At 45.1% G+C, this 15,092-nt stretch overlaps 1 protein-coding gene across 1 annotated transcript in view; it reads right to left on the bottom strand.

The window, feature by feature from the left end:
- Nucleotides 1–15,092, bottom strand: part of LOC124593940 (sodium channel protein Nach-like) — a 273,902-nt gene that overhangs the window by 93,037 nt on the left and 165,773 nt on the right. The gene's annotated exons all lie outside the window — the stretch shown is intronic.

Genomic DNA, 15,092 nt, shown 5'->3' on the forward strand with positions numbered 1-15,092 from the left:
CATGCCTGGGAGAAATTGAAAAGAGCTGTTTATGGACGACGTGACCCACCAACCACTCTGAGGGATCTATGCCGAGTCGCCATTGAGTGGGACAATCTGGACCAACAGTGCCTTGATGAACTTGTGGATAGTGTGCCATGGCGAATACAGGCATGCATCAATGAAAGAAGACATGCTACTAAGTATTAGAGGTACTGGTCTGTACAGCAATCTGTATCACCACCTCTGAAGGTCTCACTGTATGTTGGATCAACATGCAATGTGTTGTTTTCATGAGCAATAGAAAGGGCGGAAATGATGTTTATTTTGATCTCTATTCCAATATCCACACTGGTTCCGGAACTCTCGGAACCAAGGTGATGCGAAACTTTTTTCTGATGTGTTTGTATCGAAATGGGATGTTGACTGACAAGTCGTTGGAAGTCCTCCTGATGCATATCGTTCCAAATTCTGCCCAACTGGCGTATTGGCTCGTCAAAGTCCCAAGCTGGTTTTACAGCCCTGCCCATAATGTTCCAAACGTTCTCAGTTGGGGAGAGATCTGGCAACCTTGCTGGTCAAGGCAGGGCTTGGCAAGCACGTATATAAGCAATATTAACTGCCACCGTCTATGGGGGGGGGGCGGAGCATAATCGTGCTGAAATATAACGATGGTTTGCCATGAAGGGCAACAAAATGGGGCATAGAATATTGTCGACGCACTGTTGTGCTGTAAGGGTGCATCAGATAACAACCAACGGAGTTCTGCGATGAAATGGCACCCACACCATCACACCTGGTTGTGGGGCTGTGTGGCAGGCGACAGTCAGGTGGGTGTCCCACTGCTGTCTAGGCTGTCTCCAGACATGTGAGCTCAATTTGAAGCGTGATTCAGCACTGAAGACAATTCTACCCCCGTCAATGAGATTCGAGACTGAATGTGCTGAACATCACTGCAAACGGGCTCTTTGGTGTACAGAGGTTGGTAGTCAGCGCAAGTGGCGCCTTGATCTCACTGAAGCACCCACTGCACATCAGATCGGTGGTAATAACGAATCCAGGGCTTTGAGTACCTCGGTCCTCAAATTCTGTCACCTCTCTAGATCGACCACTTCCTTCTTGACACTGTGTTCGATCATGGTACACCCATTCCTGCCAACATCGTCAAATGGTGGCATCCCCCTACTCAAATGTCGAGCGTTTCGCCGATTTCTCCAACCGGCTTCTTTGAGCCCAAGTAACGTCCTCTCTCAAATGCTGACATCTGTGTATACTGTTCACGCTCCTGTCTGTAAGGCATAATGTCCAGCTGAGTGCACAAAATGAAATAGTCAGTCTTTGCGCTGTGGCATCGACCTGTCCCCTGTTTAATATCCCTGCCACCTGTGTAGTGAAACTTCGCAACATGTACCCTGTTTACTATACCTGCCACCTGCGTGGTGAAATTGCGCTGCAGAGTCACACATTGATCCATCAGCTGCCAAAGTTTTCAGTTTTGTATTTTCAGTCGACACTTGTATGAATATCAGTTTGTGACCATTGTACATAAGTCCGTCGAGATTCGTCTTTTTTTGTCTTAAACTGTATTTGCCTTTCTTCCTCAAACAATCTAAAGCAACTGTTGTCTACTACTATGATGTATTGTTGTGATGTACGAGGTGCAGTCATAAAGTGTTAATTATTATGTCGAAAATCTATCGGATTGGGGAACGATGGAGAAGGAAAGTGGGCGTGCCCTTTCGAAGGAACCATCCCTGCATTTTCCTTAAGCAATTTAGGGAAATCATGGAAAACCTAAATCAGGATGGCTGGATGCAGGTTTGAACCGTCATCCTCCCGAATACATCTCCAGTGTGCTAACCACTGTGCCATCCTGCTCAGTGCACCGTTTTGATAAAAGGAGTTTCATGTGGCAATTCGTTTTCTGCACTCGACGTGGATAATGCAACAACAATCGATGCTGAGTTAGTAGAAGTGTACGGCAATAATGCACTATCATATAACACAGTGGTTAGCTGGTGCGGATATAAACAAGTGTGGATGACAAGAAAATGTAGTGGCAAACCATCTAACTGTGAATCTGTCCTCATGCGTGGAGACAGACTTAACACCATTGAGGCGACAGTGGAGAAAGTGAAAATCAGTAATGGATCGGTTTCCTACATTCAGTACGAAATTTCGAACATGTAAAACTGTTGCCAACCGCTGCATTCTGCAACTGCTCACACTTACGCAGTAAGTCAACTGGACTGAGGTACCAGCGGAAATGTTGCAGTGTGACACACCAGTCACACACACTTCTCACACCTACTGCTGTAGTATCCTCACAGCCGATTACAGTACTGGTGCACTGATCGCTACCAATATTGCAATGGTCTTATAGCAAGCCATCACACAAGGCGATAATTCAGCGTTAAGCCAACCACCACTAGCTGATATTATAGCTGACAGCAGAACACTCTCTCACCAAGGCATTATTTATATATGATTAGTCAGCATTAGGTGTAGAGTTGCCTTACTCTGTAACCTTCCACCATTTGGCACACACCATTCAACTGAGCCACATGGTCACTGTACTCAGACAGCTGTCATGTGATGCATTTGGCATTGATTGGGACTGAGCTGTTCAGCCCCATGCGGCTGGATAATCTATCCATTAGCCGGCCGGGGTGGCCGAGCGGTTCTAGGCGCTACAGTCTGGAACCGCGCGACCACTACGGTCGCAGGTTCGAATCCTGCCTCGGGCATGGATATGTGTGATGTCCTTAGGTTAGTTAGGTTTAGGTAGTTCTAAGTTCTAGGGGACTGATGACTTTAGAAGTTAAGTCCCATAGTGCTCAGAGCCAATCTATCCATTCAGAATCTGCTGGGAAGCTGTTATTGGTTAATCGGCTGCTGGTTGTGCACTGTGGTCTGGGGTTCAGTATTACCTGTGCCTCCCTGACTCAAATGCCCCAGGCATGGGAACAAAAGGGCTAAAAGCGCACAAAGACGAAAATCACTACAAACATATAAATGTCAGTGTGTCTTGTTCATGTATAGCGTGATTCAGCTGCCCCTACCTGTGCCTCGTAATTCTATATCAACAACATGCGATATTTTCATATGCTCTCGTTCGCCACGCGCAAACTATTAGTTCTACAGACAAAAATGAAGAAAACCTTTTTGTAGGAAATTTAACGTAAGATTTATAGTATGTTGTTCGTGACACTCCTACTTACCACTGTAAAAAAAATTCCGACTATACAAACTATTCCCGATATTCGACCTTTCTTGTTCTCTACTGACTGGACTATTACGTCCCCAGTTATCTCGTTGACATTATTAGTTTAAACGTGCCTCTGAGGGTAATGAAAGAAAAGAGACTTTGGTAAACGTTAAGATAAAGCTAGTTACTTTGGCAATTCGATCCGGATTTAACCCTTATAAGTACTTTAGTTTCCTGGTCAGAAGGCCTGACGAATACAATGAAGTAATTGTTTATTGCATAACGTTAAAATTCAGTAAATTGTTAGGTAAAATTTACACAAATGTCAGTCTTACAATATGTAAAAGCTGGACTAAGTCGATAGCGTAACAAGGCCAGTCAATGAGGACCAAAAACGCTAGAGTGTGTGAAATAATTTGTGCAGTCGCAAATTTTTGTGCAGTAGTGCTGAGTGTGGATGCGTTTCAGCTTCAGTTTTGTACGTTTTTCTTGAATCACGACCGTGTGTGGCCCCGTTCCAGACCACCCACGAAGGAAAAATCCTGGCAGTACCGGGAATCGATCCTGGATCCGGACAAGACAGTCAATCACGCTGATCACTTTTTTATCTCATTTTGTTCGTTATTGTTCGTTACATTTGTTCGGGGCGGACGTCCCATGACACTCGTTGAAGTTCATTGTTGATGCAGTCACTTCTTCTTATTACAGAGGGCAGCTAACCCTCTGACCGAACACGCTGAGTGTATATACACACATCAAAAATTTTTTTTGCATCACCCCGGTTCCCAGAACTCCTGAAGATAGACGTTGACTGTGGATATTGTATTACAGACACAGTTCCTTTGACTGTTCAGAGATGTCACTAAACCCGGCCAAAGATTTAAACAACCATGCATGAGCAGCGCCTACTAGACGGAGGGGGTCTGACAACTGGCCAATTCCAGTGATTCCACCAGAAAGGAGTTACACGGCTCTCGTAGTCTGTAGTTAACTATGCCTACACGGTCAATACCGCGGTTCGATCACATCCCCAATTTTACTTTGTGCCAGGAAGGGCTCTCAACAAGGGAAGTGTCCAGGCCCCTCAGAGTGAATCAAAGCATGGAGGAGATACAGATAGACAGGAACTGTCGATGACGTACCTCGCTCAGGCCGCCCATGGGCTACTACTGCAGTGGATGACCGCTGCCTATGGATTACAGCTCGGAGGAACCCTGACAGCAATGCCACCATGTTGAATAACGCTTTTCGTGCAGCCATAGGACGTCGTGTTGCGACTCAAAATGTGCGCAATAGGCTGCATGATGCACAACTTCACTCCTGACATCCATGGGGAGGTCCATCTTTGCAACCAAGACACCATGCAGCGCGGTACAGATGACCCCAGCAGCATGCTGAATGGACCGCTCAAGATTGGCATCACGTTCTCTTCACCGATGAATGTCGCATAGCCTTCAACCAGACAATCGTAGGAGACGTGTTGGAAGGCAATCCGGTCATGCTGAACGCCTTAGACACACAGTCCAGCGAGCACAGCAAGGTGGAGGTTCCTTGTTGTTTTGGGGTGGCATTATGTGGGGCCGACGTACGCCGCTGGTGGTCTTGGAAGGCGCCATAACGGTTGTACGATACGTGAATACCTTCCTCCGACTGATAGCTGAATCATATTGGCAGCATATTAGCGAGGCATTCGACTTCATGGAAGACAATTCGCACCCCCATCGTCCACATCTTGTGAATGACGTCCTTTAGGATAACGACATCGCTCGACTAGTGGCCAGCATATTCTCCAGACATGAAAGCTACCGAACATGCCTGGGAGAAATTGAAAAGAGCTGTTTATGGACGACGTGACCCACCAACCACTCTGAGGGATCTATGCCGAGTCGCCATTGAGTGGGACAATCTGGACCAACAGTGCCTTGATGAACTTGTGGATAGTGTGCCATGGCGAATACAGGCATGCATCAATGAAAGAAGACATGCTACTAAGTATTAGAGGTACTGGTCTGTACAGCAATCTGTATCACCACCTCTGAAGGTCTCACTGTATGTTGGATCAACATGCAATGTGTTGTTTTCATGAGCAATAGAAAGGGCGGAAATGATGTTTATTTTGATCTCTATTCCAATATCCACACTGGTTCCGGAACTCTCGGAACCAAGGTGATGCGAAACTTTTTTCTGATGTGTTTGTATCGAAATGGGATGTTGACTGACAAGTCGTTGGAAGTCCTCCTGATGCATATCGTTCCAAATTCTGCCCAACTGGCGTATTGGCTCGTCAAAGTCCCAAGCTGGTTTTACAGCCCTGCCCATATTGTTCCAAACGTTCTCAGTTGGGGAGAGATCTGGCAACCTTGCTGGTCAAGGCAGGGCTTGGCAAGCACGTATATAAGCAATATTAACTGCCACCGTCTATGGGGGGGGGGGGGGGGGGGGGGCGGAGCATAATCGTGCTGAAATATAACGATGGTTTGCCATGAAGGGCAACAAAATGGGGCATAGAATATTGTCGACGCACTGTTGTGCTGTAAGGGTGCATCAGATAACAACCAACGGAGTTCTGCGATGAAATGGCACCCACACCATCACACCTGGTTGTGGGGCTGTGTGGCAGGCGACAGTCAGGTGGGTGTCCCACTGCTGTCTAGGCTGTCTCCAGACATGTGAGCTCAATTTGAAGCGTGATTCAGCACTGAAGACAATTCTACCCCCATCAATGAGATTCGAGACTGAATGTGCTGAACATCACTGCAAACGGGCTCTTTGGTGTACAGAGGTTGGTAGTCAGCGCAAGTGGCGCCTTGATCTCACTGAAGCACCCACTGCACGTCAGATCGGTGGTAATAACGAATCCAGGGCTTTGAGTACCTCGGTCCTCAAATTCTGTCACCTCTCTAGATCGACCACTTCCTTCTTGACACTGTGTTCGATCATGGTACACCCATTCCTGCCAACATCGTCAAATGGTGGCATCCCCCTACTCAAATGTCGAGCGTTTCGCCGATTTCTCCAACCGGCTTCTTTGAGCCCAAGTAACGTCCTCTCTCAAATGCTGACATCTGTGTATACTGTTCACGCTCCTGTCTGTAAGGCATAATGTCCAGCTGAGTGCACAAAATGAAATAGTCAGTCTTTGCGCTGTGGCATCGACCTGTCCCCTGTTTAATATCCCTGCCACCTGTGTAGTGAAACTTCGCAACATGTACCCTGTTTACTATACCTGCCACCTGTGTGGTGAAATTGCGCTGCAGAGTCACACATTGATCCATCAGCTGCCAAAGTTTTCAGTTTTGTATTTTCAGTCGACACTTGTATGAATATCAGTTTGTGACCATTGTACATAAGTCCGTCGAGATTCGTCTTTTTTTGTCTTAAACTGTATTTGCCTTTCTTCCTCAAACAATCTAAAGCAACTGTTGTCTACTACTATGATGTATTGTTGTGATGTACGAGGTGCAGTCATAAAGTGTTAATTATTATGTCGAAAATCTATCGGATTGGGGAACGATGGAGAAGGAAAGTGGGCGTGCCCTTTCGAAGGAACCATCCCGGCATTTTCCTTAAGCAATTTAGGGAAATCATGGAAAACCTAAATCAGGATGGCTGGATGCAGGTTTGAACCGTCATCCTCCCGAATACATCTCCAGTGTGCTAACCACTGTGCCATCCTGCTCAGTGCATCGTTTTGATAAAAGGAGTTTCATGTGGCAATTCGTTTTCTGCACTCGACGTGGATAATGCAACAACAATCGATGCTGAGTTAGTAGAAGTGTACGGCAATAATGCACTATCATATAACACAGTGGTTAGCTGGTGCGGATATAAACAAGTGTGGATGACAAGAAAATGTAGTGGCAAACCATCTAACTGTGAATCTGTCCTCATGCGTGGAGACAGACTTAACACCATTGAGGCGACAGTGGAGAAAGTGAAAATCAGTAATGGATCGGTTTCCAACATTCAGTACGAAATTTCGAACATGTAAAACTGTTGCCAACCGCTGCATTCTGCAACTGCTCACACTTACGCAGTAAGTCAACTGGACTGAGGTACCAGCGGAAATGTTGCAGTGTGACACACCAGTCACACACACTTCTCACACCTACTGCTGTAGTATCCTCACAGCCGATTACAGTACTGGTGCACTGATCGCTACCAATATTGCAATGGTCTTATAGCAAGCCATCACACAAGGCGATAATTCAGCGTTAAGCCAACCACCACTAGCTGATATTATAGCTGACAGCAGAACACTCTCTCACCAAGGCATTATTTATATATGATTAGTCAGCATTAGGTGTAGAGTTGCCTTACTCTGTAACCTTCCACCATTTGGCACACACCATTCAACTGAGCCACATGGTCACTGTACTCAGACAGCTGTCATGTGATGCATTTGGCATTGATTGGGACTGAGCTGTTCAGCCCCATGCGGCTGGATAATCTATCCATTAGCCGGCCGGGGTGGCCGAGCGGTTCTAGGCGCTACAGTCTGGAACCGCGCGACCACTACGGTCGCAGGTTCGAATCCTGCCTCGGGCATGGATATGTGTGATGTCCTTAGGTTAGTTAGGTTTAGGTAGTTCTAAGTTCTAGGGGACTGATGACTTTAGAAGTTAAGTCCCATAGTGCTCAGAGCCAATCTATCCATTCAGAATCTGCTGGGAAGCTGTTATTGGTTAATCGGCTGCTGGTTGTGCACTGTGGTCTGGGGTTCAGTATTACCTGTGCCTCCCTGACTCAAATGCCCCAGGCATGGGAACAAAAGGGCTAAAAGCGCACAAAGACGAAAATCACTACAAACATATAAATGTCAGAGTGTCTTGTTCATGTATAGCGTAATTCAGCTGCCCCTACCTGTGCCCCGTAATTCTATATCAACAACATGCGATATTTTCATATGCTCTCGTTCGCCACGCGCAAACTATTAGTTCTACAGACAAAAATGAAGAAAACCTTTTTGTAGGAAATTTAACGTAAGATTTATAGTATGTTGTTCGTGACACTCCTACTTACCACTGTAAAAAAAATTCCGACTATACAAACTATTCCCGATATTCGACCTTTCTTGTTCTCTACTGACTGGACTATTACGTCCCCAGTTATCTCGTTGACATTATTAGTTTAAACGTGCCTCTGAGGGTAATGAAAGAAAAGAGACTTTGGTAAACGTTAAGATAAAGCTAGTTACTTTGGCAATTCGATCCGGATTTAACCCTTATAAGTACTTTAGTTTCCTGGTCAGAAGGCCTGACGAATACAATGAAGTAATTGTTTATTGCATAACGTTAAAATTCAGTAAATTGTTAGGTAAAATTTACACAAATGTCAGTCTTACAATATGTAAAAGCTGGACTAAGTCGATAGTGTAACAAGGCCAGTCAATGAGGACCAAAAACGCTAGAGTGTGTGAAATAATTTGTGCAGTCGCAAATTTTTGTGCAGTAGTGCTGAGTGTGGATGCGTTTCAGCTTCAGTTTTGTACGTTTTTCTTGAATCACGACCGTGTGTGGCCCCGTTCCAGACCACCCACGAAGGAAAAATCCTGGCAGTACCGGGAATCGATCCTGGATCCGGACAAGACAGTCAATCACGCTGATCACTTTTTTATCTCATTTTGTTCGTTATTGTTCGTTACATTTGTTCGGGGCGGACGTCCCATGACACTCGTTGAAGTTCATTGTTGATGCAGTCACTTCTTCTTATTACAGAGGGCAGCTAACCCTCTGACCGAACACGCTGAGTGTATATACACACATCAAAAATTTTTTTTGCATCACCCCGGTTCCCAGAACTCCTGAAGATAGACGTTGACTGTGGATATTGTATTACAGACACAGTTCCTTTGACTGTTCAGAGATGTCACTAAACCCGGCCAAAGATTTAAACAACCATGCATGAGCAGCGCCTACTAGACGGAGGGGGTCTGACAACTGGCCAATTCCAGTGATTCCACCAGAAAGGAGTTACACGGCTCTCGTAGTCTGTAGTTAACTATGCCTACACGGTCAATACCGCGGTTCGATCACATCCCCAATTTTACTTTGTGCCAGGAAGGGCTCTCAACAAGGGAAGTGTCCAGGCCCCACAGAGTGAATCAAAGCACGGAGGAGATACAGAGAGACAGGAACTGTCGATGATGTACCTCGCTCAGGCCGCCCATGGGCTACTACTGCAGTGGATGACCGCTGCCTATGGATTACAGCTCGGAGGAACCCTGACAGCAACGCCACCATGTTGAATAACGCTTTTCGTGCAGCCATAGGACGTCGTGTTGCGACTCAAAATGTGCGCAATAGGCTGCATGATGCACAACTTCACTCCTGACATCCATGGCGAGGTCCATCTTTGCAACCAAGACACCATGCAGCGCGGTACAGATGACCCCAGCAGCATGCCGAATGGACCGCTCAAGATTGGCATCACGTTCTCTTCACCGATGAATGTCGCATAGCCTTCAACCAGACAATCGTAGGAGACGTGTTGGAAGGCAATCCGGTCATGCTGAACGCCTTACACACACAGTCCAGCGAGCACAGCAAGGTGGAGGTTCCTTGTTGTTTTGGGGTGGCATTATGTGGGGCCGACGTACGCCGCTGGTGGTCTTGGAAGGTGCCATAACGGCTGTACGATACGTGAACACCTTCCTCCGACTGATAGCTGAATCATATTGGCAGCATATTAGCGAGGCATTCGACTTCATGGAAGACAATTCGCACCCCCATCGTCCACATCTTGTGAATGACTTCCTTTAGGATAACGACATCGCTCGACTAGTGGCCTGCATATTCTCCAGACATGAAAGCTACCGAACATGCCTGGGAGAAATTGAAAAGAGCTGTTTATGGACGACGTGACCCACCAACCACTCTGAGGGATCTATGCCGAGTCGCCATTGAGTGGGACAATCTGGACCAACAGTGCCTTGATGAACTTGTGGATAGTGTGCCATGGCGAATACAGGCATGCATCAATGAAAGAGGACATGCTACTAAGTATTAGAGGTACTGGTCTGTACAGCAATCTGTATCACCACCTCTGAAGGTCTCACTGTATGTTGGAACAACATGCAATGTGTTGTTTTCATGAGCAATAGAAAGGGCGGAAATGATGTTTATTTTGATCTCTATTCCATGGATAGGTTGAAGTTAGATATAGTGGGAATTAGTGAAGTTCGGTGGCAGGAGGAACAAGACTTCTGGTCAGGTGACTACAGGGTTATAAACACAAAATCAAATAGGGGTAATGCAGGAGTAGGTTTAATAATGAATAGGAAAATAGGAATGCGGGTAATCTACTACAAACAGCATAGTGAACGCATTATTGTGGCCAAGATAGATACGAAGCCCACACCTACTACAGTAGTACAAGTTTATATGCCAACTAGCTCTGCAGATGACGAAGAAATTGAAGAAATGTATGATGAAATAAAAGAAATTATTCAGATTGTGAAGGGAGACGAAAATTTAATAGTCATGGGTGACTGTAATTCGAGTGTAGGAAAAGGGAGAGAAGGAAACATAGTAGGTGAATATGGATTGGGGGACAGAAATGAAAGAGGAAGCCGCCTGGTAGAATTTTGCACAGAGCACAACATAATCATAACTAACACTTGGTTTAAGAATCATGAAAGAAGGTTGTATACATGGAAGAACCCTGGAGATACTAAAAGGTATCAGATAGATTATATAATGGTAAGGCAGAGATTTAGGAACCAGGTTTTAAATTGTAAGACATTTCCAGGGGCAGATGTGGACTCTGACCACAATCTATTGGTTATGACCTGTAGATTAAAACTGAAGAAACTGCAAAAAGGTGGGAATTTAAGGAGATGGGACCTGGATAAACTGAAAGAACCAGAGGTTGTACAGAGTTTCAGGGAGAGCATAAGGGAACAATTGACAGGAATGGGGGAAATAAATACAGTAGAAGAAGAATGGGTAGCTTTGAGGGATGAAGTAGTGAAGGCAGCAGAGGATCAAGTAGGTAAAAAGACGAGGGCTAGTAGAAATCCTTGGGTAACAGAAGAAATATTGAATTTAATTGATGAAAGGAGAAAATATAAAAATGCAGTAAGTGAAACAGGCAAAAAGGAATACAAACGTCTCAAAAATGAGATCGACAGGAAGTGCAAAATGGCTAAGCAGGGATGGCTAGAGGACAAATGTAAGGATGTAGAGGCCTATCTCACTAGGGGTAAGATAGATACCGCCTACAGGAAAATTAAAGGGACCTTTGGAGATAAGAGAACGACTTGTATGAATATCAGGAGCTCAGATGGAAACCCAGTTCTAAGCAAAGAAGGGAAAGCAGAAAGGTGGAAGGAGTATATAGAGGGTCTATACAAGGGCGATGTACTTGAGGACAATATTATGGAAATGGAAGAGGATGTAGATGAAGATGAAATGGGAGATATGATATTGCGTGAAGAGTTTGACAGAGCACTGAAAGACCTGAGTCGAAACAAGGCCCCCGGAGTAGACAATATTCCATTGGAACTACTGACGGCCGTGGGAGAGCCAGTCCTGACAAAACTCTACCATCTGGTGAGCAAGATGTATGAAACAGGCGAAATACTCTCAGACTTCAAGAAGAATATAATAATTCCAATCCCAAAGAAAGCAGGTGTTGACAGATGTGAAAATTACCGAACTATCAGCTTAATAAGTCATAGCTGCAAAATACTAACACGAATTCTTTACAGACGAATGGAAAAACTAGTAGAAGCCAACCTCGGGGAAGATCAGTTTGGATTCCGTAGAAACACTGGAACACGTGAGGCAATACTGACCTTACGACTTATCTTAGAAGAAAGATTAAGGAAAGGCAAACCTACGTTTCTAGCATTTGTAGACTTAGAGAAAGCTTTTGACAATGTTGACTGGAATACTCTCTTTCAAATTCTAAAGGTGGCAGGGGTAAAATACAGGAAGCGAAAGGCTATTTACAATTTTTACAGAAGCCAGATGGCAGTTATAAGAGTCGAGGGACATGAAAGGGAAGCAGTGGTTGGGAAGGGAGTAAGACAGGGTTGTAGCCTCTCCCCGATGTTGTTTAATCTGTATATTGAGCAAGCAGTAAAGGAAACAAAAGAAAAATTCGGAGTAGGTATTAAAATTCATGGAGAAGAAATAAAAACTTTAAGGTTTGCCGATGACATTGTAATTCTGTCAGAGACAGCAAAGGACTTGGAAGAGCAGTTGAATGGAATGGACAGTGTCTTGAAAGGAGGATATAAGATGAACATCAACAAAAGCAAAACAAGGATAATGGAATGTAGTCTAATTAAGTCGGGTGATGCTGAGGGAATTAGATTAGGAAATGAGACACTTACAGTAGTAAAGGAGTTTTGCTATTTGGGGAGCAAAATAACTGATGATGGTCGAAGTAGAGAGGATATAAAATGTAGGCTGGCAATGGCAAGGAAAGCGTTTCTGAAGAAGAGAAATTTGTTAACATCCAGTATTGATTTAAGTGTCAGGAAGTCATTTCTGAAAGTATTTGTATGGAGTGTAGCCATGTATGGAAGTGAAACATGGACGATAAATAGTTTGGACAAGAAGAGAATAGAAGCTTTCGAAATGTGGTGCTACAGAAGAATGCTGAAGATTAGATGGGTAGATCACATAACTAATGAGGAAGTATTGAATAGAATTGGGGAGAAGAGAAGTTTGTGGCACAACTTGACCAGAAGAAGGGATCGGTTGGTAGGACATGTTCTGAGGCATCAAGGGATCACCAATTTAGTATTGGAGGGCAGCGTGGAGGGTAAAAATCGTAGGGGGAGACCAAGAGATGAATACACTAAGCAGATTCAGAAGGATGTAGGTTGCAGTAGGTACTGGGAGATGAAAAAGCTTGCACAGGATAGAGTAGCATGGAGAGCTGCATCAAACCAGTCTCAGGACTGAAGACCACACCAACAACATTCCAATATCCACACTGGTTCCGGAACTCTCGGAACCAAGGTGATGCGAACTTTTTTCTGATGTGTTTGTATCGAAATGGGACGTTGATTGACAGAGTCATGGAAGTCCTCCTGATGCATATCGTTCCAAATTCTGCCCAACTGGCGTATTGGATCGTCAAAGTCCCAAGCTGGTTTTACAGCCCTGCCCATAATGTTCCAAACATTCTCAGCTGGGGAGAGATCTGGCAACCTTGCTGGTCAAGGCAGGGCTTGGCAAGCACGTATATAACAATAGAAACTGCCACCGTCTATGGGGGGGAGGGGGGGGGGGGTGGCGGAGCATAATCGTGCTGAAATATAACGATGGTTTGCCATGAAGAGCAACAAAATGGGGCATAGAATATTGTCGACGTACAGTTGTGCTGTAAGGGTGCATCAGATAACAACCAACGGAGTCCTGCGATGAAATGGCACCCACACCATCACACCTGGTTGTGGGGCTGTGTGGCAGGCGACAGTCAGGTGGGTGTCCCACTGCTGTCTAGGCTGTCTCCAGACATGTGAGCTCAATTTGAAGCGTGATTCAGCACTGAAGACAATTCTACTCCCGTCAATGAGATTCGAGACTGAATGTGCTGAACATCACTGCAAACGGGCTCTTTGGCGTACACAGGTTGGTAGTCAGCGCAAGTGGCGCCTTGATCTCACCGAAGCACCCACTGCACATCAGATCGGTGGCAATAACGAATCCAGGGCTTTGAGTACCTCGGTCCTCAAATTCTGTCACCTCTTTAGATCGACCACTTCCTTCTTGACACTGTGTTCGGTCATGGTACACCCATTCCTGCCAACATTGTCAAATGGTGACATCCCCCTACTCAAATGTCGAGCGTTTCGCCGATTTCTCCAACCGGCTTCTTTGAGCCCAACTAACGTCCTCTCTCAAATGCTGGCATCTGTGTATACTGTTCACGCTCCTGTCTGTAAAGCATAATGTCCAGCTGAGTGCACAAAATGAAATAGTCTTTGTGCTCTGGTATCGACATGTCCCCTGTTTAATATCCCTGCCACCTGTGTAGTGAAACTTCGCAACATGTACCCTGTTTACTATACCTGCCACCTGTGTGGTGAAATTGCGCTGCAGAGTCACACATTCATCCATCAGCTGCCAAAGTTTTCAGTCTTGTATTTTCAGTCGACACTTGTATGAATATCAGTTTGTGACCATTGTACATAAGTCCGTCGAGATTCGTCTTTTTTTTGGTCTTAAACTGTATTTGCCTTTCTTCCTCAAACAATCTAAAGCAACTGTTGTCTACTACTATGATGTATTGTTGTGATGTACGAGGTGCAGTCATAAAGTGTTAATTATCATGACGAAAACTTATCGGATTGGGGAACGATGGAGAAGGAAAGTGGGCATGCCCTTTCGAAGGATCCACTCCGGCATTTTCCTTAAGCAATTTAGGGAAATCATGGAAAACCTAAATCAGGATGGCTGGATGCAGGTTTGAACCGTCATCCTCCCGAATACAACTCCAGTGTGCTAACCACTGTGTCATCCTGCTCGGTGCACCATTTTGATAAAAGGAGTTTCATGTGGCAATTCGTTTTCTGCACTCGACGTGGATAATGCAACAACAATCGATGCTGAGTTAGTAGAAGTGTACGGCAATGATGCACTATCATATAACACAGTGGTTAGCTGGTGCAGATATAAACAAGTGTGGATGACAAGAAAATGTAGTGGCAAACCATCTAACTGTGAATCAGTCCTCGTGCGTGGAGACAGACTTAACACCATTGAGGCGACAGTGGAGAAAGTGAAAATCAGTAATGGATCGGTTTCCAACATTCGGTACGAAATTTCGAACATGTAAAACTGTTGCCAACCGCTGCATTCTGCAACTGCTCACACTTATGCAGTCACACACACTTCTCACACCTACTGCTGTAGTACCCTCACAGCTGATTACAGTACTGGTGCAC

The sequence above is a fragment of the Schistocerca americana genome, chromosome 2, assembly GCF_021461395.2.
Source record: "Schistocerca americana isolate TAMUIC-IGC-003095 chromosome 2, iqSchAmer2.1, whole genome shotgun sequence".
In the NCBI taxonomy this organism is placed as follows: Eukaryota; Metazoa; Arthropoda; class Insecta; order Orthoptera; family Acrididae; genus Schistocerca; species Schistocerca americana.